The sequence below is a fragment of the Acomys minous genome, assembly GCF_964271855.1.
Source record: "Acomys minous genome assembly, contig: scaffold_34, whole genome shotgun sequence".
Lineage (NCBI taxonomy): Eukaryota > Metazoa > Chordata > Mammalia > Rodentia > Muridae > Acomys > Acomys minous.
This window is the reverse complement of record NW_028182171.1, coordinates 415436-439586: the sequence shown is the minus strand read 5'-3', so window position 1 is coordinate 439586 and position 24151 is coordinate 415436.

The window sequence follows — 24151 nt, the reverse complement described above, 5'->3', positions numbered from 1 at the left end:
CAGGGAACAAGTAGCACAATTCTGAGATGCATTTGGGCAACTTTGTCAGAAATGAGTTTTTTGCCTACAGAGACATGCCTATTTGCGCAGTAGTACAGATTCTGAGTATGTAACTGGGCTTGATGAAATCAGCATTTCTCTTGCTTCCCTGTGCGTAGGGAAGCTCAGTTTTAGTCACAGTAGCTCCCACAAGTGTCTCCTCAGTGTGTTCCCATTTCCTTAGAAACAGTGTATTTGCTGGGAGAAAAGTGCATTACTGTGCGCTTTCACCGTTCAGCAAATACATATGTAAAAGCACTGCGCTAGCAGAAACGAACGTTTCTCGACGTTTTCTAACTCAGGGAACAAGTTGCACACTTCTGAGATGCATTTGGGCAACTTTGTCAGAAATGAGTTTTTTGCCTACAGAGACATGCCTATTTGCGCAGTAGTACAGATTCTGAGTATGTAACTGGGCTTGATGAAATCAGCATTTCTCTTGCTTCCCTGTGCGTAGGGAAGCTCAGTTTTAGTCACAGTAGCTCCCACAAGTGTCTCCTCAGTGTGTTCCCATTTCCTTAGAAACAGTGTATTTGCTGGGAGAAAAGTGCATTACTGTGCGCTTTCACCGTTCAGCAAATACATGTGTAGAAGCACAGCGCTAGCAGAAACGAACGTTTCTCGACGTTTTCTAACTCAGGGAACAAGTTGCACACTTCTGAGATGCATTTGGGCAACTGTGTCAGAAATGAGTTTTTTGCCTAAAGAGACATGCCTATTTGCGCAGTAGTACAGATTCTGAGTATGTAACTGGGCTTGATGAAATCAGCATTTCTCTTGCTTCCCTTTGTTTAGGGAAGCTCAGTTTTAGTCACAGTAGCTCCCACAAGTGTCTTCTCAGTGTGTTCCCATTTCCTTAGAAACAGTGTATTTGCTGGGAGAAAAGTGCATTACTGTGCGCTTTCACCGTTCAGCAAATACATGTGTAGAAGCACAGCGCTAGCAGAAAGTAACGTTTCTCGACGTTTTCTAACTCAGGGAACAAGTTGCACACTTCTGAGATGCATTTGGGCAACTTTGTCAGAAATGAGTTTTTTGCCTAAAGAGACATGCCTATTTGCGCAGTAGTACAGATTCTGAGTATGTAACTGGGCTTGATGAAATCAGCATTTCTCTTGCTTCCCTGTGCGTAGGGAAGCTCAGTTTTAGTCACAGTAGCTCCCACTAGTGTCTCCTCAGTGTGTTCCCATTTCCTTAGAAACAGTGTATTTGCTGGGGGAAAAGTGCATTACTGTGCGCTCTCACCGTTCAGCAAATACATGTGTAGAAGCACAGCGCTAGCAGAAACGACCGTTTCTCGACGTTTTCTAACTCAGGGAACAAGTTGCACACTTCTGAGATGCATTTGGGCACCTTTGTCAGAAATGAGTTTTTTGCCTAAAGAGACATGCCTATTTGCGCAGTAGTACAGATTCTGAGTATGTAACTGGGCTTGATGAAATCAGCATTTCTCTTGCTTCCCTGTGCGTAGGGAAGCTCAGTTTTAGTCACAGTAGCTCCCACAAGTGTCTCCTCAGTGTGTTCCCATTTCCTTAGAAACAGTGTATTTGCTGGGAGAAAAGTGCATTACTGTGCACTTTCACCGCTCAGCAAATACATATGTAGAAGCACAGCGCTAGCAGAAACGACCGTTTCTCGACGTTTTCTAACTCAGGGAACAAGTTGCACACTTCTGAGATGCATTTGGGCAACTTTGTCAGAAATGAGTTTTTTGCCTAAAGAGACATGCCTATTTGCGCAGTAGTACAGATTCTGAGTATGTAACTGGGCTTGATGAAATCAGCATTTCTCTTGCTTCCCTGTGCGTAGGGAAGCTCAGTTTTAGTCACAGTAGCTCCCACAAGTGTCTCCTCAGTGTGTTCCCATTTCCTTAGAAACAGTGTATTTGCTGGGAGAAAAGTGCATTACTGTGCGCTTTCACCGTTCAGCAAATACATATGTAAAAGCACTGCGCTAGCAGAAACGAACGTTTCTCGACGTTTTCTAACTCAGGGAACAAGTTGCACACTTCTGAGATGCATTTGGGCAACTTTGTCAGAAATGAGTTTTTTGCCTACAGAGACATGCCTATTTGCGCAGTAGTACAGATTCTGAGTATGTAACTGGGCTTGATGAAATCAGCATTTCTCTTGCTTCCCTGTGCGTAGGGAAGCTCAGTTTTAGTCACAGTAGCTCCCACAAGTGTCTCCTCAGTGTGTTCCCATTTCCTTAGAAACAGTGTATTTGCTGGGAGAAAAGTGCATTACTGTGTGCTTTCACCGTTCAGCAAATACATGTGTAGAAGCACAGCGCTAGCAGAAACGACCGTTTCTCGACGTTTTCTAACTCAGGGAACAAGTTGCACACTTCTGAGATGCATTTGGGCAACTTTGTCAGAAATGAGTTTTTTGCCTAAAGAGACATGCCTATTTGCGCAGTAGTACAGATTCTGAGTAGGTAACTGGGCTTGATGAAATCAGCATTTCTCTTGCATCCCTGTGCGTAGAGAGGCTCAGTTTAAGTCACAGTAGCTCCCACAAGTGTCTCCTCAGTGTGTTCCCATTTCCTTAGAAACAGTGTATTTGCTGGGAGAAAAGTCCATTACTGTGCGCTTTCACCGTTCAGCAAATACATGTGTAGAAGCACAGCGCTAGCAGAAACGACCGTTTCTCGACGTCTTCTAACTCAGGGAACAGGTTGCACACTTCTGAGATACATTTGGGCAACTTTGTCTGAAATGAGTTTTTTGCCTAAAGAGACATGCCTTTTTGCGCAGTAGTACAGATTCTGAGTATGTAACTGGGCTTGATGAAATCAGCATTTCTCTTGCGTCCCTGTGCGTAGGGAAGCTTAGTTTTTGTCACAGTAGCTCCCACAAGTGTCTCCTCAGTGTGTTCCCATTTCCTTAGAAACAGTGTATTTGCTGGGAGAAAAGTGCATTACTGTGCGCTTTCACCGTTCAGCAAATACATGTGTAGAAGCACAGCGCTAGCAGAAACGACCGTTTCTCGACGTTTTCTAACTCAGGGAACAAGTTGCACACTTCTGAGATGCATTTGGGCAACTTTGTCAGAAATGAGTTTTTTGCCTAAAGAGACATGCCTATTTGCGCAGGAGTACAGATTCTGAGTAGGTAACTGGGCTTGATGAAATCAGCATTTCTCTTGCTTCCGTGTGTATAGGGAAGCTCAGTTTTAGTCACAGTAGCTCCCACAAGTGTCTCCTCAGTGTGTTCCCCTTTCCTTAGAAACAGTGTATTTGCTGGGAGAAAAGTGCATTACTGTGCGCTTTCACCGTTCAGCAAATACGTGTGTAGAAGCACAGCGCTAGCAGAAACGACCGTTTCTCGACGTTTTCTAACTCAGGGAACAAGTTGCACACTTCTGAGATGCATTTGGGCAACTTTGTCAGAAATGAGTTTTTTGCCTAAAGAGACATGCCTATTTGAGCAGTAGTACAGATTCTGAGTATGTAACTGGGCTTGATGAAATCAGCATTTCTCTTGCTTCCCTGTGCGTAGGGAAGCTCAGTTTTAGTCACAGTAGCTCCCACAAGTGTCTCCTCAGTGTGTTCACATTTCCTTAGAAAGATTGTATTTGCTGGGAGAAAAGTGCATTACTGTGCACTTTCACCGTTCAGCAAATACATGTGTAGAAGCACAGCGCTAGCAGAAACGACCGTTTCTCGACGTTTTCTAACTCAGGGAGAAGTTGCACACTTCTGAGATGCATTTGGGCAACTTTGTCAGAAATGAGTTTTTTGCCTAAAGAGACATGCCTATTTGCGCAGTAGTACAGATTCTGAGTATGTAACTGGGCTTGATGAAATCAGCATTTCTCTTGCTTCCCTGTGCGTAGAGAAACTCAGTTTTAGTCACAGTAGCTCCCACAAGTGTCTCCTCAGTGTGTTCCCATTTCCTTAGAAACAGTGTATTTGCTGGGAGAAAAGTGCATTACTGTGTGCTTTCACCGTTCAGCAAATACATGTGTAGAAGCACAGCGCTAGCAGAAACGACCATTTCTCGACGTTTTCTAACTCAGGGAACAAGATGCACACTTCTGAGATGCATTTGGGCAACTTTGTCAGAAATGAGTTTTTTGCCTAAAGAGACATGCCTATTTGCGCAGTAGTACAGATTCTGAGTATGTAACTGGGCTTGATGAAATCAGCATTTCTCTTGCTTCCCTGTGCGTAGGGAAGCTCAGTTTTAATCAAAGTAGCTCCCACAAGTGTCTCCTCAGTGTGTTCCCATTTCCTTAGAAACAGTGTATTTGCTGGGAGAAAAGTGCATTACTGTGCGCTTTCACCGTTAGGCAAATACATGTGTAGAAGCACAGCGCTAGCCGAAACGACCGTTTCTCGACGTTTTCTAACTCAGGGAACAAGTTGCACACTTCTGAGATGCATTTGGGCAACTTTGTCAGAAATGAGTTTTTTGCCTACAGAGACATGCCTATTTGCGCAGTAGTACAGATTCTGAGTATGTAACTGGGCTTGATGAAATCAGCATTTCTCTTGCTTCCCTGTGCGTAGGGAAGCTCAGTTTTAGTCACAGTAGCTCCCACAAGTGTCTCCTCAGTGTGTTCCCATTTCCTTAGAAACAGTGTATTTGCTGGGAGAAAAGTGCATTACTGTGCACTTTCACCATTCAGCAAATACATGTGTAGAAGCACAGCGCTAGCAGAAACGACCGTTTCTCGACGTTTTCTAACTGAGGGAACAAGTTGCACACTTCTGAGATGCATTTGGGCAACTTTGTCAGAAATGAGTTTTTTGCCTAAAGAGACATGCCTATTTGCGCAGTAGTACAGATTCTGAGTATGTAACTGGGCTTGATGAAATCAGCATTTCTCTTGCTTCCCTGTGCGTAGGGAAGCTCAGTTTTAGTCACAGTAGCTCCCACAAGTGTCTCCTCAGTGTGTTCCCATTTCCTTAGAAACAGTGTATTTGCTGGGAGAAAAGTCCATTACTGTGCGCTTTCACCGTTCAGCAAATACATGTGTAGAAGCACAGCGCTAGTAGAAACGACCGTTTCTTGACGTTTTCTAACTCAGGGAACAAGTTGCACACTTCTGAGATGCATTTGGGCAACTTTGTCAGAAATGAGTTTTTTGCCTAAAGAGACATGCCTATTTGCGCAGTAGTACAGATTCTGAGTATGTGACTGGGCTTGATGAAATCAGCATTTCTCTTGCTTCCCTGTGCGTAGGGAAGCTCAGTTTTAGTCACAGTAGCTCCCACAAGTGTCTCCTCAGTGTGTTCCCATTTCCTTAGAAACAGTGTATTTGCTGGGAGAAAAGTGCATTACTGTGCACTTTCACCGTTCAGCAAATACATGTGAAGAAGCACAGCGCTAGCAGAAAAGACCGTTTCTCGACGTTGTCTAACTCAGAGAACAAGTTGCACACTTCTGAGATGCATTTGGGCAACTTTGTCAGAAATGAGTTTTTTGTCTAAATAGACATGCCTATTTGCGCAGTAGTACAGATTCTGAGTATGTAACTGGGCTTGATGAAATCAGCATTTCTCTTGCTTCCCTGTGCGTAGGGAAGCTCAGTTTTAGTCACAGTAGCTCCCACAAGTGTCTCCTCAGTGTGTTCCCATTTCCTTAGAACCAGTGTATTTGCTGGGAGAAAAGTGCATTACTGTGCGCTTTCACCGTTCGGCAAATACATGTGTAGAAGCACAGCGCTAGCAGAAACGACCGTTTCTCGACGTTTTCTAACTCAGGGAACAAGTTGCACACTTCTGAGATGCATTTGGGCAACTTTGTCAGAAATGAGTTTTTTGCCTAAAGAGACATGCCTATTTGCGCAGTAGTACAGATTCTGAGTATGTAACTGGGCTTGATGAAATCAGCATTTCTCTTGCTTCCCTGTGAGTAGGGAAGCTCAGTTTTAGTCACAGTAGCTCCCACAAGTGTCTCCTCAGTGTGTTCCCATTTCCTTAGAAACAGTGTATTTGCTGGGAGAAAAGTGCATTACTGTGTGCTTTCACCGTTCAGCAAATACATGTGTAGAAGCACAGCGCTAGCAGAAACGACCGTTTCTCGACGTTTTCTAACTCAGGGAACAAGTTGCACACTTCTGAGATGCATTTGGGCAACTTTGTCAGAAATGAGTTTTTTGCCTAAAGAGACATGCCTATTTGCGCAGTAGTACAGATTCTGAGTAGGTAACTGGGCTTGATGAAATCAGCATTTCTCTTGCATCCCTGTGCGTAGGGAAGCTCAGTTTAAGTCACAGTAGCTCCCACAAGTGTCTCCTCAGTGTGTTCCCATTTCCTTAGAAACAGTGTATTTGCTGGGAGAAAAGTCCATTACTGTGCGCTTTCACCGTTCAGCAAATACATGTGTAGAAGCACAGCGCTAGCAGAAACGACCGTTTCTCGACGTCTTCTAACTCAGGGAACAGGTTGCACACTTCTGAGATACATTTGGGCAACTTTGTCTGAAATGAGTTTTTTGCCTAAAGAGACATGCCTTTTTGCGCAGTAGTACAGATTCTGAGTATGTAACTGGGCTTGATGAAATCAGCATTTCTCTTGCGTCCCTGTGCGTAGGGAAGCTCAGTTTTTGTCACAGTAGCTCCCACAAGTGTCTCCTCAGTGTGTTCCCATTTCCTTAGAAACAGTGTATTTGCTGGGAGAAAAGTGCATTACTGTGCGCTTTCACCGTTCAGCAAATACATGTGTAGAAGCACAGCGCTAGCAGAAACGACCGTTTCTCGACGTTTTCTAACTCAGGGAACAAGTTGCACACTTCTGAGATGCATTTGGGCAACTTTGTCAGAAATGAGTTTTTTGCCTAAAGAGACATGCCTATTTGCGCAGGAGTACAGATTCTGAGTAGGTAACTGGGCTTGATGAAATCAGCATTTCTCTTGCTTCCGTGTGTATAGGGAAGCTCAGTTTTAGTCACAGTAGCTCCCACAAGTGTCTCCTCAGTGTGTTCCCCTTTCCTTAGAAACAGTGTATTTGCTGGGAGAAAAGTGCATTACTGTGCGCTTTCACCGTTCAGCAAATACGTGTGTAGAAGCACAGCGCTAGCAGAAACGACCGTTTCTCGACGTTTTCTAACTCAGGGAACAAGTTGCACACTTCTGAGATGCATTTGGGCAACTTTGTCAGAAATGAGTTTTTTGCCTAAAGAGACATGCCTATTTGAGCAGTAGTACAGATTCTGAGTATGTAACTGGGCTTGATGAAATCAGCATTTCTCTTGCTTCCCTGTGCGTAGGGAAGCTCAGTTTTAGTCACAGTAGCTCCCACAAGTGTCTCCTCAGTGTGTTCCCATTTCCTTAGAAAGAGTGTATTTGCTGGGAGAAAAGTGCATTACTGTGCACTTTCACCGTTCAGCAAATACATGTGTAGAAGCACAGCGCTAGCAGAAACGACCGTTTCTCGACGTTTTCTAACTCAGGGAGAAGTTGCACACTTCTGAGATGCATTTGGGCAACTTTGTCAGAAATGAGTTTTTTGCCTAAAGAGACATGCCTATTTGCGCAGTAGTACAGAATTCTGAGTATGTAACTGGGCTTGATGAAATCAGCATTTCTCTTGCTTCCCTGTGCATAGGGAAGCTCAGTTTTAGTCACAGTAGCTCCCACAAGTGTCTCCTCAGTGTGTTCCCATTTCCTAAGAAACAGTGTACTGGCTGGGAGAAAAGTGCATTACTGTGCGCTTTCACCGTTCAGCAAATACATGTGTAGAAGCACAGCGCTAGCAGAAACGACCGTTTCTCGACGTTTTCTAACTCAGGGAACAAGTTGCACACTTCTGAGATGCATTTGGGCAACTTTGTCAGAAATGAGTTTTTTGCCTACAGAGACATGCCTATTTGCGCAGTAGTACAGATTCTGTGTATGTAACTGGGCTTGATGAAATCAGCATTTCTCTTGCTTCCCTGTGCGTAGGGAAGCTCAGTTTTAGTCACAGTAGCTCCCACAAGTGTCTCCTCAGTGTGTTCCCATTTCCTTAGAAAGAGTGTATTTGCTGGGAGAAAAGTGCATTACTGTGCGCTTTCACCGTTCAGCAAATACATGTGTAGAAGCACAGCGCTAGCAGAAACGACCGTTTCTCAACGTTTTCTAACTAAGGGAACAAGTTGCACACTTCTGAGATGCATTTGGACAACTTTGTCAGAAATGAGTTTTTTGCCTAAAGAGACATGCCTTTTTGCGCAGTAGTACAGATTCTGAGTAGGTAACTGGGCTTGATCAAATCAGCATTTCTCTTGCTTCCCTGTGCGTAGGGAAGCTCAGTTTTAGTCACAGTAGCTCCCACAAGTGTCTCCTCAGTGTGTTCCCATTTCCTTAGAAACAGTGTATTTGCTGGGAGAAAAGTCCATTACTGTGCGCTTTCACCGTTCAGCAAATACATGTGTAGAAGCACAGCGCTAGCAGAAACGACAGTTTCTCGACGTCTTCTAACTCAGGGAACAGGTTGCACACTTCTGAGATGCATTTGGGCAACTTTGTCTGAAATGAGTTTTTTGCCTAAAGAGACATGCCTTTTTGCGCAGTAGTACAGATTCTGAGTATGTAACTGGGCTTGATGAAATCAGCATTTCTCTTGCTTCCCTGTGCGTAGGGAAGCTCAGTTTTAGTCACAGTAGCTCCCACAAGTGTCTCCTCAGTGTGTTCCCATTTCCTTAGAAAGAGTGTATTTGCTGGGAGAAAAGTGCATTACTGTGCGCTTTCACCGTTCAGCAAATACGTGTGTAGAAGCACAGCGCTAGCAGAAACGACCGTTTCTCGACGTTTTCTAACTCAGGGAACAAGTTGCACACTTCTGAGATGCATTTGGGCAACTTTGTCAGAAATGAGTTTTTTGCCTAAAGAGACATGCCTATTTGAGCAGTAGTACAGATTCTGAGTATGTAACTGGGCTTGATGAAATCAGCATTTCTCTTGCTTCCCTGTGCGTAGGGAAGCTCAGTTTTAGTCACAGTAGCTCCCACAAGTGTCTCCTCAGTGTGTTCACATTTCCTTAGAAAGAGTGTATTTGCTGGGAGAAAAGTGCATTACTGTGCGCTTTCCCCGTTCAGCAAATACATGTGTAGAAGCACAGCGCTAGCAGAAACGACCGTTTCTCGACGTTTTCTAACTCACGGAGAAGTTGCACACTTCTGAGATGCATTTGGGCAACTTTGTCAGAAATGAGTTTTTTGCCTAAAGAGACATGCCTTTTTGCGCAGTAGTACAGATTCTGAGTATGTAACTGGGCTTGATGAAATCAGCATTTCTCTTGCTTCCCTGTGCGTAGGGAAGCTCAGTTTTAGTCACAGTAGCTCCCACAAGTGTCTCCTCAGTGTGTTCCCATTTCCTTAGAAAGAGTGTATTTGCTGGGAGAAAAGTGCATTACTGTGCGCTTTCACCGTTCAGCAAATACGTGTGTAGAAGCACAGCGCTAGCAGAAACGACCGTTTCTCGACGTTTTCTAACTCAGGGAACAAGTTGCACACTTCTGAGATGCATTTGGGCAACTTTGTCAGAAATGAGTTTTTTGCCTAAAGAGACATGCCTATTTGAGCAGTAGTACAGATTCTGAGTATGTAACTGGGCTTGATGAAATCAGCATTTCTCTTGCTTCCCTGTGCGTAGGGAAGCTCAGTTTTAGTCACAGTAGCTCCCACAAGTGTCTCCTCAGTGTGTTCACATTTCCTTAGAAAGAGTGTATTTGCTGGGAGAAAAGTGCATTACTGTGCGCTTTCCCCGTTCAGCAAATACATGTGTAGAAGCACAGCGCTAGCAGAAACGACCATTTCTCGACGTTTTCTAACTCACGGAGAAGTTGCACACTTCTGAGATGCATTTGGGCAACTTTGTCAGAAATGAGTTTTTTGCCTAAAGAGACATGCCTATTTGCGCAGTAGTACAGATTCTGAGTATGTAACTGGGCTTGATGAAATCAGCATTTCTCTTGCTTCCCTGTGCGTAGGGAAGCTCAGTTTTAGTCACAGTAGCTCCCACACGTGTCTCCTCAGTGTGTTCCCATTTCCTTAGAAACAGTGTATTTGCTGGGAGAAAAGTGCATTACTGTGCGCTTTCACCGTTCAGCAAATACATGTGTAGAAGCACAGCGCTAGCAGAAACGACCGTTTCTCGACGTTTTCTAACTCAGGGAACAAGTTGCACACTTCTGAGATGCATTTGGGCAACTTTGTCAGAAATGAGTTTTTTGCCTACAGAGACATGCCTATTTGCGCAGTAGTACAGATTCTGAGTATGTAACTGGGCTTGATGAAATCAGCATTTCTCTTGCTTCCCTGTGCTTAGGGAAGCTCAGTTTTAGTCACAGTAGCTCCCACAAGTGTCTCCTCAGTGTGTTCCCATTTCCTTAGAAACAGTGTATTTGCTGGGAGAAAAGTGCATTACTGTGCGCTTTCACCGTTCAGCAAATACATGTGTAGAAGCACAGCGCTAGCAGAAACTAATGTGTCTCGACGTTTTCTAACTCAGGGAACAAGTTGCACACTTCTGAGATGCATTTGGGCAACTTTGTCTGAAATGAGTTTTTTGCCTAAAGAGACATGCCTTTTTGCGCAGTAGTACAGATTCTGAGTATGTAACTGGGCTTGATGAAATCAGCATTTCTCTTGCTTCCCTGTGCGTAGGGAAGCTCAGTTTTTGTCACAGTAGCTCCCACAAGTGTCTCCTCAGTGTGTTCCCATTTCCTTAGAAACAGTGTATTTGCTGGGAGAAAAGAGCATTACTGTGCGCTTTCACCGTTCAGCAAATACATGTGTAGAAGCACAGCGCTAGCAGAAACGACCGTTTCTCGACGTTTTCTAACTCAGGGAACAAGTTGCACACTTCTGAGATGCATTTGGGCAACTTTGTCAGGAATGAGTTTTTTGCCTAAAGAGACATGCCTATTTGCGCAGGAGTACAGATTCTGAGTAGGTAACTGGGCTTGATCAAATCAGCATTTCTCTTGCTTCCCTGTGCGTAGGGAAGCTCAGTTTTAGTCACAGTAGCTCCCACAAGTGTCTCCTCAGTGTGTTCCCATTTCCTTAGAAACAGTGTATTTGCTGGGAGAAAAGTCCATTACTGTGCGCTTTCACCGTTCAGCAAATACATGTGTAGAAGCACAGCGCTAGCAGAAACGACCGTTTCTCGACGTTTTCTAAATCAGGGAACAGGTTGCACACTTCTGAGATGCATTTGGGCAACTTTGTCTGAAATGAGTTTTTTGCCTAAAGAGACATGCCTTTTTGCGCAGTAGTACAGATTCTGAGTATGTAACTGGGCTTGATGAAATCAGCATTTCTCTTGCTTCCCTGTGCGTAGGGAAGCTCAGTTTTAGTCACAGTAGCTCCCACAAGTGTCTCCTCAGTGTGTTCCCATTTCCTTAGAAAGAGTGTATTTGCTGGGAGAAAAGTGCATTACTGTGCGCTTTCACCGTTCAGCAAATACATGTGTAGAAGCACAGCGCTAGCAGAAACGAACGTTTCTCGACGTTTTCTAACTCAGGGAACAAGTTGCACACTTCTGAGATGCATTTGGGCAACTTTGTCAGAAATGAGTTTTTTGCCTAAAGAGACATGCCTATTTGCGCATTAGTACAGATTCTGAGTATGTAACTGGGCTTGATGAAATCAGCATTTCTCTTGCTTCCGTGTGTATAGGGAAGCTCAGTTTTAGTCACAGTAGCTCCCACAAGTGTCTCCTCAGTGTGTTCCCCTTTCCTTAGAAACAGTGTATTTGCTGGGAGAAAAGTGCATTACTGTGCGCTTTCACCGTTCAGCAAATACATGTGTAGAAGCACAGCGCTAGCAGAAACGACCGTTTCTCGAGGTTTTCTAACTCAGGGAGAAGTTGCACACTTCTGAGATGCATTTGGGCAACTTTGTCAGAAATGAGTTTTTTGCCTAAAGAGACATGCCTATTTGAGCAGTAGTACAGATTCTGAGTATGTAACTGGGCTTGATGAAATCAGCATTTCTCTTGCTTCCCTGTGCGTAGGGAAGCTCAGTTTTAGTCACAGTAGCTCCCACAAGTGTCTCCTCAGTGTGTTCACATTTCCTTAGAAAGAGTGTATTTGCTGGGAGAAAAGTGCATTACTGTGCGCTTTCACCGTTCAGCAAATACATGTGTAGAAGCACAGCGCTAGCAGAAACGACCGTTTCTCGACGTTTTCTAACTCAGGGAGAAGTTGCACACTTCTGAGATGCATTTGGGCAACTTTGTCAGAAATGAGTTTTTTGCCTAAAGAGACATGCCTATTTGCGCAGTAGTACAGAATTCTGAGTATGTAACTGGGCTTGATGAAATCAGCATTTCTCTTGCTTCCCTGTCCATAGGGAAGCTCAGTTTTAGTCACAGTAGCTCCCACAAGTGTCTCCTCAGTGTGTTCCCATTTCCTAAGAAACAGTGTACTTGCTGGGAGAAAAGTGCATTACTGTGCGCTTTCACCGTTCAGCAAATACATGTGTAGAAGCACAGCGCTAGCAGAAACGACCGTTTCTCGACGTTTTCTAACTCAGGGAACAAGTTGCACACTTCTGAGATGCATTTGGGCAACTTTGTCAGAAATGAGTTTTTTGCCTAAAGAGACATGCCTATTTGCGCAGTAGTACAGATTCTGTGTATGTAACTGGGCTTGATGAAATCAGCATTTCTCTTGCTTCCCTGTGCGTAGGGAAGCTCAGTTTTAGTCACAGTAGCTCCCACAAGTGTCTCCTCAGTGTGTTCCCATTTCCTTAGAAACAGTGTATTTGCTGGGAGAAAAGTGCATTACTGTGCGCTTTCACCGTTCAGCAAATACATGTGTAGAAGCACAGCGCTAGCAGAAACGACCGTTTCTCAACGTTTTCTAACTCAGGGAACAAGTTGCACACTTCTGAGATGCATTTGGACAACTTTGTCAGAAATGAGTTTTTTGCCTAAAGAGACATGCCTTTTTGCGCAGTAGTACAGATTCTGAGTAGGTAACTGGGCTTGATGAAATCAGCATTTCTCTTGCTTCCCTGTGCGTAGGGAAGCTCAGTTTTAGTCACAGTAGCTCCCACACGTGTCTCCTCAGTGTGTTCCCATTTCCTTAGAAACAGTGTATTTGCTGGGAGAAAAGTGCATTACTGTGCGCTTTCACCGTTCAGCAAATACATGTGTAGAAGCACAGCGCTAGCAGAAACGACCGTTTCTCGACGTTTTCTAACTCAGGGAACAAGTTGCACACTTCTGAGATGCATTTGGGCAACTGTGTCAGAAATGAGTTTTTTGCCTAAAGAGACATGCCTATTTGCGCAGTAGTACAGATTCTGAGTATGTAACTGGGCTTGATGAAATCAGCATTTCTCTTGCTTCCCTGTGCTTAGGGAAGCTCAGTTTTAGTCACAGTAGCTCCCACAAGTGTCTCCTCAGTGTGTTCCCATTTCCTTAGAAAGAGTGTATTTGCTGGGAGAAAAGTGCATTACTGTGCGCTTTCACCGTTCAGCAAATACATGTGTAGAAGCACAGCGCTAGCAGAAACGAACGTTTCTCGACGTTTTCTAACTCAGGGAACAAGTTGCACACTTCTGAGATGCATTTGGGCAACTTTGTCAGAAATGAGTTTTTTGCCTAAATAGACATGCCTATTTGCGCAGTAGTACAGATTCTGAGTATGTAACTGGGCTTGATGAAATCAGCATTTCTCTTGCTTCCGTGTGTATAGGGAAGCTCAGTTTTAGTCACAGTAGCTCCCACAAGTGTCTCCTCAGTGTGTTCCCCTTTCCTTAGAAACAGTGTATTTGCTGGGAGAAAAGTGCATTACTGTGCGCTTTCACCGTTCAGCAAATACGTGTGTAGAAGCACAGCGCTAGCAGAAACGACCGTTTCTCGACGTTTTCTAACTCAGGGAACAAGTTGCACACTTCTGAGATGCATTTGGGCAACTTTGTCAGAAATGAGTTTTTTGCCTAAAGAGACATGCCTATTTGAGCAGTAGTACAGATTCTGAGTATGTAACTGGGCTTGATGAAATCAGCATTTCTCTTGCTTCCCTGTGCGTAGGGAAGCTCAGTTTTAGTCACAGTAGCTCCCACAAGTGTCTCCTCAGTGTGTTCACATTTCCTTAGAAAGAGTGTATTTGCTGGGAGAAAAGTGCATTACTGTGCGCTTTCACCGTTCAGCAAATACATGTGTAGAAGCACAGCGCTAGCAGAAACGACCGTTTCTCGACGTTTTCTAACTCAGGGAGAAGTTGCACACTTCTGAGATGCATTTGGGCAACTTTGTCAGAAATGAGTTTTTTGCCTACAGAGACATGCCTATTTGCGCAGTAGTACAGAATTCTGAGTATGTAACTGGGCTTGATGAAATCAGCATTTCTCTTGCTTCCCTGTGCTTAGGGAAGCTCAGTTTTAGTCACAGTAGCTCCCACAAGTGTCTCCTCAGTGTGTTCCCATTTCCTAAGAAACAGTGTACTTGCTGGGAGAAAAGTGCATTACTGTGCGCTTTCACCGTTCAGCAAATACATGTGTAGAAGTACAGCGCTAGCAGAAACGACCATTTCTCGACGTTTTCTAACTCAGGGAACAAGTTGCACACTTCTGAGATGCATTTGGGCAACTTTGTCAGAAATGAGTTTTTTGCCTAAAGAGACATGCCTATTTGCGCAGTAGTACAGATTCTGTGTATGTAACTGGGCTTGATGAAATCAGCATTTCTCTTGCTTCCCTGTGCGTAGTGAAGCTCAGTTTTAGTCACAGTAGCTCCCACAAGTGTCTCCTCAGTGTGTTCCCATTTCCTTAGAAACAGTGTATTTGCTGGGAGAAAAGTGCATTACTGTGCGCTTTCACCGTTCAGCAAATACATGTGTAGAAGCACAGCGCTAGCAGAAACGACCGTTTCTCAACATTTTCTAACTCAGGGAACAAGTTGCACACTTCTGAGATGCATTTGGACAACTTTGTCAGAAATGAGTTTTTTGCCTAAAGAGACATGCCTTTTTGCGCAGTAGTACAGATTCTGAGTAGGTAACTGGGCTTGATGAAATCAGCATTTCTCTTGCTTCCCTGTGCGTAGGGAAGCTCAGTTTTAGTCACAGTAGCTCCCACAAGTGTCTCCTCAGTGTGTTCCCCTTTCCTTAGAAACAGTGTATTTGCTGGGAGAAAAGTGCATTACTGTGCGCTTTCACCGTTCAGCAAATACATGTGTAGAAGCACAGCGCTAGCAGAAACGACCGTTTCTCAATGTTTTCTAACTCAGGGAACAAGTTACACACTTCTGAGATGCATTTGGGCAACTTTGTCAGAAATGAGTTTTTTGCCTACAGAGACATGCCTATTTGCGCAGTAGTACAGATTCTGAGTATGTAACTGGGCTTGATGAAATCAGCATTTCTCTTGCTTCCCTGTGCGTAGGGAAGCTCAGTTTTAGTCACAGTAGCTCCCACAAGTGTCTCCTCAGTGTGTTCCCATTTCCTTAGAAACAGTGTATTTGCTGGGAGAAAAGGGCATTACTGTGCGCTTTCACCGTTCAGCAAATACATGTGTAGAAGCACAGCGCTAGCAGAAACGACCGTTTCTCGACGTTTTCTAACTCAGGGAACAAGTTGCACACTTCTGAGATGCATTTGGGCAACTTTGTCAGAAATGAGTTTTTTGCCTAAAGAGACATGCCTATTTGCGCAGGAGTACAGATTCTGAGTAGGTAACTGGGCTTGATGAAATCAGCATTTCTCTTGATTCCCTGTGCGTAGGGAAGCTCAGTTTTAGTCACAGTAGCTCCCACACGTGTCTCCTCAGTGTGTTCCCATTTCCTTAGAAACAATGTATTTGCTGGGAGAAAAGTGCATAACTGTGCGCTTTCACTGTTCAGCAAATACATGTGTAGAAGCACAGCGCTAGCAGAAACGACCGTTTCTCGACGTTTTCTAACTCAGGGAACAAGTTGCACACTTCTGAGATGCATTTGGGCAACTGTGTCAGAAATGAGTTTTTGCCTAAAGAGACATGCCCATTTGCGCAGTAGTACAGATTCTGAGTATGTAACTGGGCTTGATGAAATCAGCATTTCTCTTGCTTCCCTGTGCTTAGGGAAGCTCAGTTTTAGTCACAGTAGCTCCCACAAGTGTCTCCTCAGTGTGTTCCCATTTCCTTAGAAACAGTGTATTTGCTGGGAGAAAAGTGCATTACTGTGCGCTTTCACCGTTCAGCAAATACATGTGTAGAAGCACAGCGCTAGCAGAAACGAACGTTTCTCGACGTTTTCTAACTCAGGGAACAGGTTGCACACTTCTGAGATGCATTTGGGCAACTTTGTCAGAAATGAGTTTTTTGCCTAAAAAGACATGCCTATTTGCGCAGTAGTACAGATTCTGAGTATGTAACTGGGCTTGATGAAATCAGCATTTCTCTTGCTTCCCTGTGCGTAGGGAAGCTCAGTTTTAGTCACAGTAGCTCCCACACGTGTCTCCTCAGTGTGTTCCCATTTCCTTAGAAACAGTGTATTTGCTGGGAGAAAAGTGCATTACTGTGCGCTTTCACCGTTCAGCAAATACATGTGTAGAAGCACAGCGCTAGCAGAAACGACCGTTTCTTGACGTTTTCTAACTCAGGGAACAAGTTGCACACTTCTGAGATGCATTTGGGCAACTGTGTCAGAAATGAGTTTTTTGCCTAAAGAGACATGCCTATTTGCGCAGTAGTACAGATTCTGAGTATGTAACTGGGCTTGATGAAATCAGCATTTCTCTTGCTTCCCTGTGCTTAGGGAAGCTCAGTTTTAGTCACAGTAGCTCCCACAAGTGTCTCCTCAGTGTGTTCCCATTTCCTTAGAAACAGTGTATTTGCTGGGAGAAAAGTGCATTACTGTGCGCTTTCACCGTTCAGCAAATACATGTGTAGAAGCACAGCGCTAGCAGAAACTAATGTGTCTCGACGTTTTCTAACTCAGGGAACAAGTTGCACACTTCTGAGATGCATTTGGGCAACTTTGTCAGAAATGAGTTTTTTGCCTAAAGAGACATGCCTATTTGCGCAGTAGTACAGATTCTGAGTATGTAACTGGGCTTGATGAAATCAGCATTTCTCTTGCTTCCCTGTGCATAGGGAAGCTCAGTTTTAGTCACAGTAGCTCCCACAAGTGTCTCCTCAGTGTGTTCCCATTTCCTTAGAAACAGTGTATTTGCTGGGAGAAAAGTGCATTACTGTGCGCTTTCACCGTTCAGCAAATACATGTGTAGAAGCACAGCGCTAGCAGAAACGACCGGTTCTCGACGTTTTCTAACTCAGGGAACAAGTTGCACACTTCTGAGATGCATTTGGGCACTTTGTCAGAAATGAGTTTTTTGCCTAAAGAGACATGCCTATTTGCGCAGTAGTACAAATTCTGAGTATGTAACTGGGCTTGATGAAATCAGCATTTCTCTTGCTTCCCTGTGCGTAGGGAAGCTCAGTTTTAGTCACAGTAGCTCCCACAAGTGTCTCCTCAGTGTGTTCCCCTTTCCTTAGAAACAGTGTATTTGCTGGGAGAAAAGTGCATTACTGTGCGCTTTCACCGTTCAGCAAGTAAATGTGTAGAAGCACAGCGCTAGCAGAAACGACCGTTTCTCGACGTTTTCTAACTCAGGGAACAAGTTGCACACTTCTGAGATGCATTTGGGCAACTTTGTCAGAAATGAGTTTTGTGCCTAAACAGACATGCCTATTTGCGCAGTAGTACAGATTCTGAGTATGTAACTGGGCTTGATGAATTCAGCATTTCTCTTGCTTCCCTGTGCATAGGGAAGCTCAGTTTTAATCACAGTAGCTCCCACAAGTGTTTCCTCAGTGTGTTCCCATTTCCTTAGAAACAGTGTATTTGCTGGGAGAAAAGTGCATTACTGTGCGCTTTCACTGTTCAGCAAGTACATGTGTAGAAGCACAGTGCTAGCAGAAACGAACGTTTCTCGACGTTTTCTAACTCAGAGAACAAGTTCCACACTTCTGAGATGCATTTGGGCAACTTTGTCAGAAATGAGTTTTTTGCCTACAGAGACATGCCTATTTGCGCAGTAGTACAGATTCTGAGTATGCAACTGGGCTTGATGAAATCAGCATTTCTCTTGCTTCCCTGTGCGCAGGGAAGCTCAGTTTTAGTCACAGTAGCTCCCACAAGTGTCTCCTCAGTGTGTTCCCATTTCCTTAGAAACAGTGTATTTGCTGGGAGAAAAGTGCATTACTGTGCGCTTTCACCGTTCAGCAAATACATGTGTAGAAGCACAGTGCTAGCAAAAACGAACGTTTCTTGATGTTTTCTAACTCAGAGAACAAGTTGCACACTTCTGAGATGCATTTGGGCAACTTTGTCAGAAATGAGTTTTTTGCCTACAGAGACATGCCTATTTGCGCAGTAGTACAGATTCTGAGTATGCAACTGGGCTTGATGAAATCAGCATTTCTCTTGCTTCCCTGTGCGTAGGGAAGCTCAGTTTTAGTCACAGTAGCTCCCACAAGTGTCTCCTCAGTGTGTTCCCAGTTCCTTAGAAACAGTGTATTTGCTGGGAGAAAAGTGCATTACTGTGTGCTTTCACCGTTCAGCAAATACATGTGTAGAAGCACAGCGCTCGCAAAAACGACCGTTTCTCGACGTTTTCTAACTCAGGGAACAAGTTGCACACTTCTGAGATGCATTTGGGCAACTTTGTCAGAAATGAGTTTTTTGCCTAAAGAGACATGCCTATTTGCGCAGTAGTACAGATTCTGAGTATGTAACTTTGCTTGATGAAATCAGCATTTCTCTTGCTTCCCTGTGTGTAGGGAAGCTCAGTATTAGTCACAGTAGCTCCCAAAAGAGTCTCCTCAGTGTGTTCCCATTTCCTTAGAAACAGTGTATTTGCTGGGAGAAAAGTGCATTACTGTGCGCTTTCACCGTTCAGCAAATACATGTGTAGAGGCACAGCGCTAGAGGAAACGAACGTTTCTCGACATTTTCTAACTCAGGGAACAAGTTGCACATTTCTGAGATGTATTTGGGCAACTTTGTCAGAAATGAGTTTTTTGCCTAAAGAGACATGCCTATTTGCGCAGTAGTACAGATTCTGAGTATGTAACTGGGCTTGATGAAATCAGCATTTCTCTTGCTTCCCTGTGCGTAGGGAAGCTCAGTTTTAGTCACAGTAGCTCCCACAAGTGTCTCCTCAGTGTGTTCCCAGTTCCTTAGAAACAGTGTATTTGCTGGGAGAAAAGTGCATTACTGTGCGCATTCACCGTTCAGAAAATACATGTGTAGAAGCACAGCGCTAGCAGAAACGCCCGTTTCTCGATGTTTTCTAACTCAGGGAACAAGTTGCACACTTCTGAGATGCATTTGGGCAACTTTGTCAGAAATGATTTTTTTGCCTAAAGAGACATGCCTATTCGCGCAGTAGTACAGATCTGAGTATGTAACTGGACTTGATGAAATCAGCATTTCTCTTGCTTCCCTGTGCGTAGGGAAGCTCAGTTTTAGTCAAAGTAGCTCCCACAAGTGTCTCCTCAGTGTGTTCCCATTTCCTTAGAAACAGTGTATTTGCTGGGAGAAATGTGCATTACTGTGCACTTTCACCGTTCAGCAAATACATGTGTAGAAGCACAGCGCTAGCAGAAAAGACCGTTTCTCGACGTTGTCTAACTCAGAGAAGAAGTTGCACACTTCTGAGATGTATTTGGGCAACTTTGTCAGAAATGTTTTTTTTGCCTAAAGAGACATGCCTATTTGCGCAGTAGTACAGATTCTGAGTATGTAACTGGGCTTGATGAAATCAGCATTTCTCTTGCTTCCCTGTGCATAGGGAAGCTCAGTTTTAATCACAGTAGCTCCCACAAGTGTCTCCTCAGTGTGTTCCCATTTCCTTAGAAACAGTGTATTTCCTAGGAGAAAAGTGCATTACTGTGCGCTTTCACTGTTCAGCAAGTACATGTGTAGAAGCACAGTGCTAGCAGAAACGAACGTTTCTCGACGTTTTCTAACTCAGAGAACAAGTTCCACACTTCTGAGATGCATTTGGGCAACTTTGTCAGAAATGAGTTTTTTGCCTACAGAGACATGCCTATTTGCGCAGTAGTAGAGATTCTGAGTATTTAACTGGGCTTGATCAAATCAGCATTTCTCTTGCTTCCCTGTGCATAGGGAAGCTCAGTTTTAGTCACAGTAGCTCCCACAAGTGTCTCCTCAGTGTGTTCCCATTTCCTCAGAAACAGTGTATTTGCTGGGAGAAAAGTGCATTACTGTGTACTTTCACCGTTCAGCAAATACATGTGTAGAAGCACAGCGCTAGCAGAAACGAACCTTTCTCGACGTTTTCTAACTCAGAGAACAAGTTGCACACTTCTGAGATGCATTTGGGCAACTTTGTCAGAAATGAGGTTTTTGCCTGAAGAGACATGCCTATTTGCGCAGTAGTACAGATTCTGAGTATGTAACTTGGCTTGATGTAATCAGCATTTCTCTTGCTTCCTTGTGCGTAGGGAAGCTCAGTTTTAGTCACAGTAGCTCCCACAAGTGTCTCCTCAGTGTGTTCCCATTTCCTTAGAAACAGTGTATTTGCTGGGAGAAAAGTGCATTACTGTGTGCTTTCACCGTACAGCAAATACATGTTTAGAAGCAGAGCGCTAGCAGAAACGAACGTTTCTCGACGTTTTCTAACTCAGAGAACAAGTTGCACAATTCTGAGATGCATTTGGGCAACTTTGTCAGAAATGAGTTTTTTGCCTACAGAGACATGCCTATTTGCGCAGTAGTACAGATTCTGAGTATGTAACTGGGCTTGATGAAATCAGCATTTCTCTTGCTTCCCTGTGTGTAGGGAAGCTCAGTTTTAGTCACAGTAGCTCCCACAAGTGTCTCCTCAGTGTGTTCCCATTTCCATAGAAACAGTGTATTTGCTGGGAGAAAAGTGCATTACTGTGCGCTTTCACCGTTCAGCAAATACATGTGTAGAAGCACAGCGCTAGCAGAAATGAACGTTTCTTGACTTTTTCTAACTCACGGAACAAGTTGCACACTTCTGAGATGCATTTGGGCAACTTTGTCAGAAATGAGTTTTGTGCCTAAAGAGACATGCCTATTTGCGCAGTAGTACAGATTCTGAGTATGTAACTGGGCTTGATGAAATCAGCATTTCTCTTGCTTCCCTGTGCATAGGGAAGCTCAGTTTTAATCACAGTAGCTCCCACAAGTGTCTCCTCAGTGTGTTCCCATTTCCTTAGAAACAGTGTATTTGCTGAGAGAAAAGTGCATTACTGTGCGCTTTCACCGTTCAGCAAAAACATGTGTAGAATCACAGCGCTAGCAGAAAAGACCGTTTCTCGATATTTTCTAACTCAGAGAACAAGTTGCACACTTCTGAGATGCATTTGGGCAACTTTGTCAGAAATGAGTTTTTTGCCTACAGAGACATGCCTATTTGCGCAGTAGTACAGATTCTGAGTATGTAACTTGGCTTGAAGAAATCAGCATTTCTCTTGCTTCCCTGTGCGTAGGGAAGCTCAGTTTTAGTCACAGTAGCTCCCACAAGTGTCTCCTCAGTGTGTTCCCATTTCCTTAGAAACAGTGTATTTGCTGGGAGAAAAGTGCATTACTGTGCGCTTTCACCGTTCAGCAAATACATGTGTAGAAGCACAGCGCTAGCAGAAACGACCGTTTCTCGACGTTTTCTAACTCAGGGAACAAGTTGCACACTTCTGAGTTGCATTTGGGCAACTTAGTCAGAAATGAGTTTTTTGCCTAAAGAGACATGCCTATTTGCGCAGTAGTACAGATTCTGAGTATGTAACTGGGCTGGATGAAATCAGCATTTCTCTTGCTTCCCTGTGCGTAGGGAAGCTCAGTTTTAGTCACAGTAGCTCCCACAAGTGTCTCCTCAGTGTGTTCCCATTTCCTTAGAAACAGTGTATTTGCTGGGAGAAAAGTGCATTACTGTGCGCTTTCACCGTTCAGCAAGTACATGTGTAGAAGCACAGCGCTAGCAGAAAAGACCGTTTCTAGACGTTTTCTAACGGAGAGAACAAGTTCCACACTTCTGAGATGCATTTGGGCAACTTTGTCAGAAATGAGTTTTTTGCCTACAGAGACATGCCTATTTGCGCAGTAGTACAGATTCTGAGTATGCAACTGGGCTTGATGAAATCAGCATTTCTCTTGCTTCCCTGTGCGTAGGGAAGCTCAGTTTTAGTCACAGTAGCTCCCACAAGTGTCTCCTCAGTGTGTTCCCAGTTCCTTAGAAACAGTGTATTTCCTGGGAGAAAAGTGCATTACTGTGCGCTTTCACCGTTCAGCAAATACATGTGTAGAAGCACAGTGCTAGCAAAAACGAACGTTTCTTGACGTTTTCTAACTCAGGGAACAAGTTGCACACTTCTGAGATGCATTTGGGCAACTTTGTCAGAAATGAGTTTTTTGCCTACAGAGACATGCCTATTTGCGCAGTAGTACAGATTCTGAGTATGCAACTGGGCTTGATGAAATCAGCATTTCTCTTGCTTCCCTGTGCGTAGGGAAGCTCAGTTTTAGTCACAGTAGCTCCCACAAGTGTCTCCTCAGTGTGTTCCCAGTTCCTTAGAAACAGTGTATTTGCTGGGAGAAAAGTGCATTACTGTGTGCTTTCACCGTTCAGCAAATACATGTGTAGAAGCACAGCGCTCGCAAAAACGACCGTTTCTCGACGTTTTCTAACTCAGGGAACAAGTTGCACACTTCTGAGATGCATTTGGGCAACTTTGTCAGAAATGAGTTTTGTGCCTAAAGAGACATGCCTATTTGCGCAGTAGTACAGATTCTGAGTATGTAACTGGGCTTGATGAAATCAGCATTTCTCTTGCTTCCCGGTGCGTAGGGAAGCTCAATTTTAGTCACAGTAGCTCCCACAAGTGTCTACTCAGTGTGTCCCATTTCCTTAGACACAGTGTATTTGCTGGGAGAAAAGTGCATTACTGTGCGCTTTCACCGTTCAGCAAATACATGTGTAGAAGCACAGCGCTAGCAGAAACGAACGTTTCTCGACGTTTTCTTACTCAGGGAACAAGTTGCACACTTCTGAGATGCATTTGGGCAACTTTGTCAGAAATGAGTTTTTTGCCTACAGAGACATGCCTATTTGTGCAGTAGTACAGATTCTGAGGATGTAACTGGGCTTGATGAAATCAGCATTTCTCTTGCTTCCCTGTGCGTAGGGAAGCTCAGTTTTAGTCACAGTAGCTCCCACAAGTGTCTCCTCAGTGTGTTCCCATTTCCTTAGAAACAGTGTATTTGCTGTGAGAAAAGTGCATTACTGTGCGCTTTCACCGTTCAGCAAATAAATGTGTAGAAGCACAGCCCTAGCAGAAAAGACTGTTTCTCGTCGTTTTCTAAATCAGAGAACAAGTTACACACTTCTGAGATGCATTTGGGCTAATTTTCAGAAAAGAGTTTTTTGCCTACAGAGGCATGCCTATTTGCGCAGTAGTACAGATTCTGAGTATATAACTGGGCTTGATGAAATCAGCATTTCTCTTGCTTCCCTGTGCGTAGGGAAGCTCAGTTTTAGTCACAGTAGCTCCCAAAAGTGTCTCCTCAGTGTGTTCCCATTTCCTTAGAAACAGTGTATTTGCTGGGAGAAAAGTGCATTACTGTGTGATTTCACCGCTCAGCAAATAAATGTGTAGAAGCACAGCGCTAGCAGAAACGACCGTTTCTCGACGTTTTCTAACTCAGGGAACAAGTTGCACACTTCTGAGATGCATTTGGGCAACTTTGTCAGAAATGAGTTTTGTACAGATTCTGAGTATGTAACTGGGCTTGATGAAATCAGCATTTCTCTTGCTTCCCTGTGCCAAGGGGAGCTCAGTTTTAGTCACAGTAGCTCCCACAAGTGTCTCCTCAGTGTGTTCCCATTTCCTTAGAAAAAGTGTATTTGCTAGGAGAAAAGTGCATTACTGTGTGCTTTCACCGTTCAGCAAATACATGTGTAGAAGCACAGCGCTAGCAGAAACGACCGTTTCTCGACGTTTTCTAACTCAGGGAACATGTTGCACACTTCTGAGATGAATTTGGGCAACTTTGTCAGAAATGAGTTTTTTGACTAAAGAGACATGCCTATTTGCGCAGTAGTACAGATTGTGAGTATGTAACTGGGCTGGATGAAATCAGCATTTCTCTTGCTTCCCTGTGCCTAGGGAAGCTCAGTTTTAGTCACAGTTGCTCCCACAAGT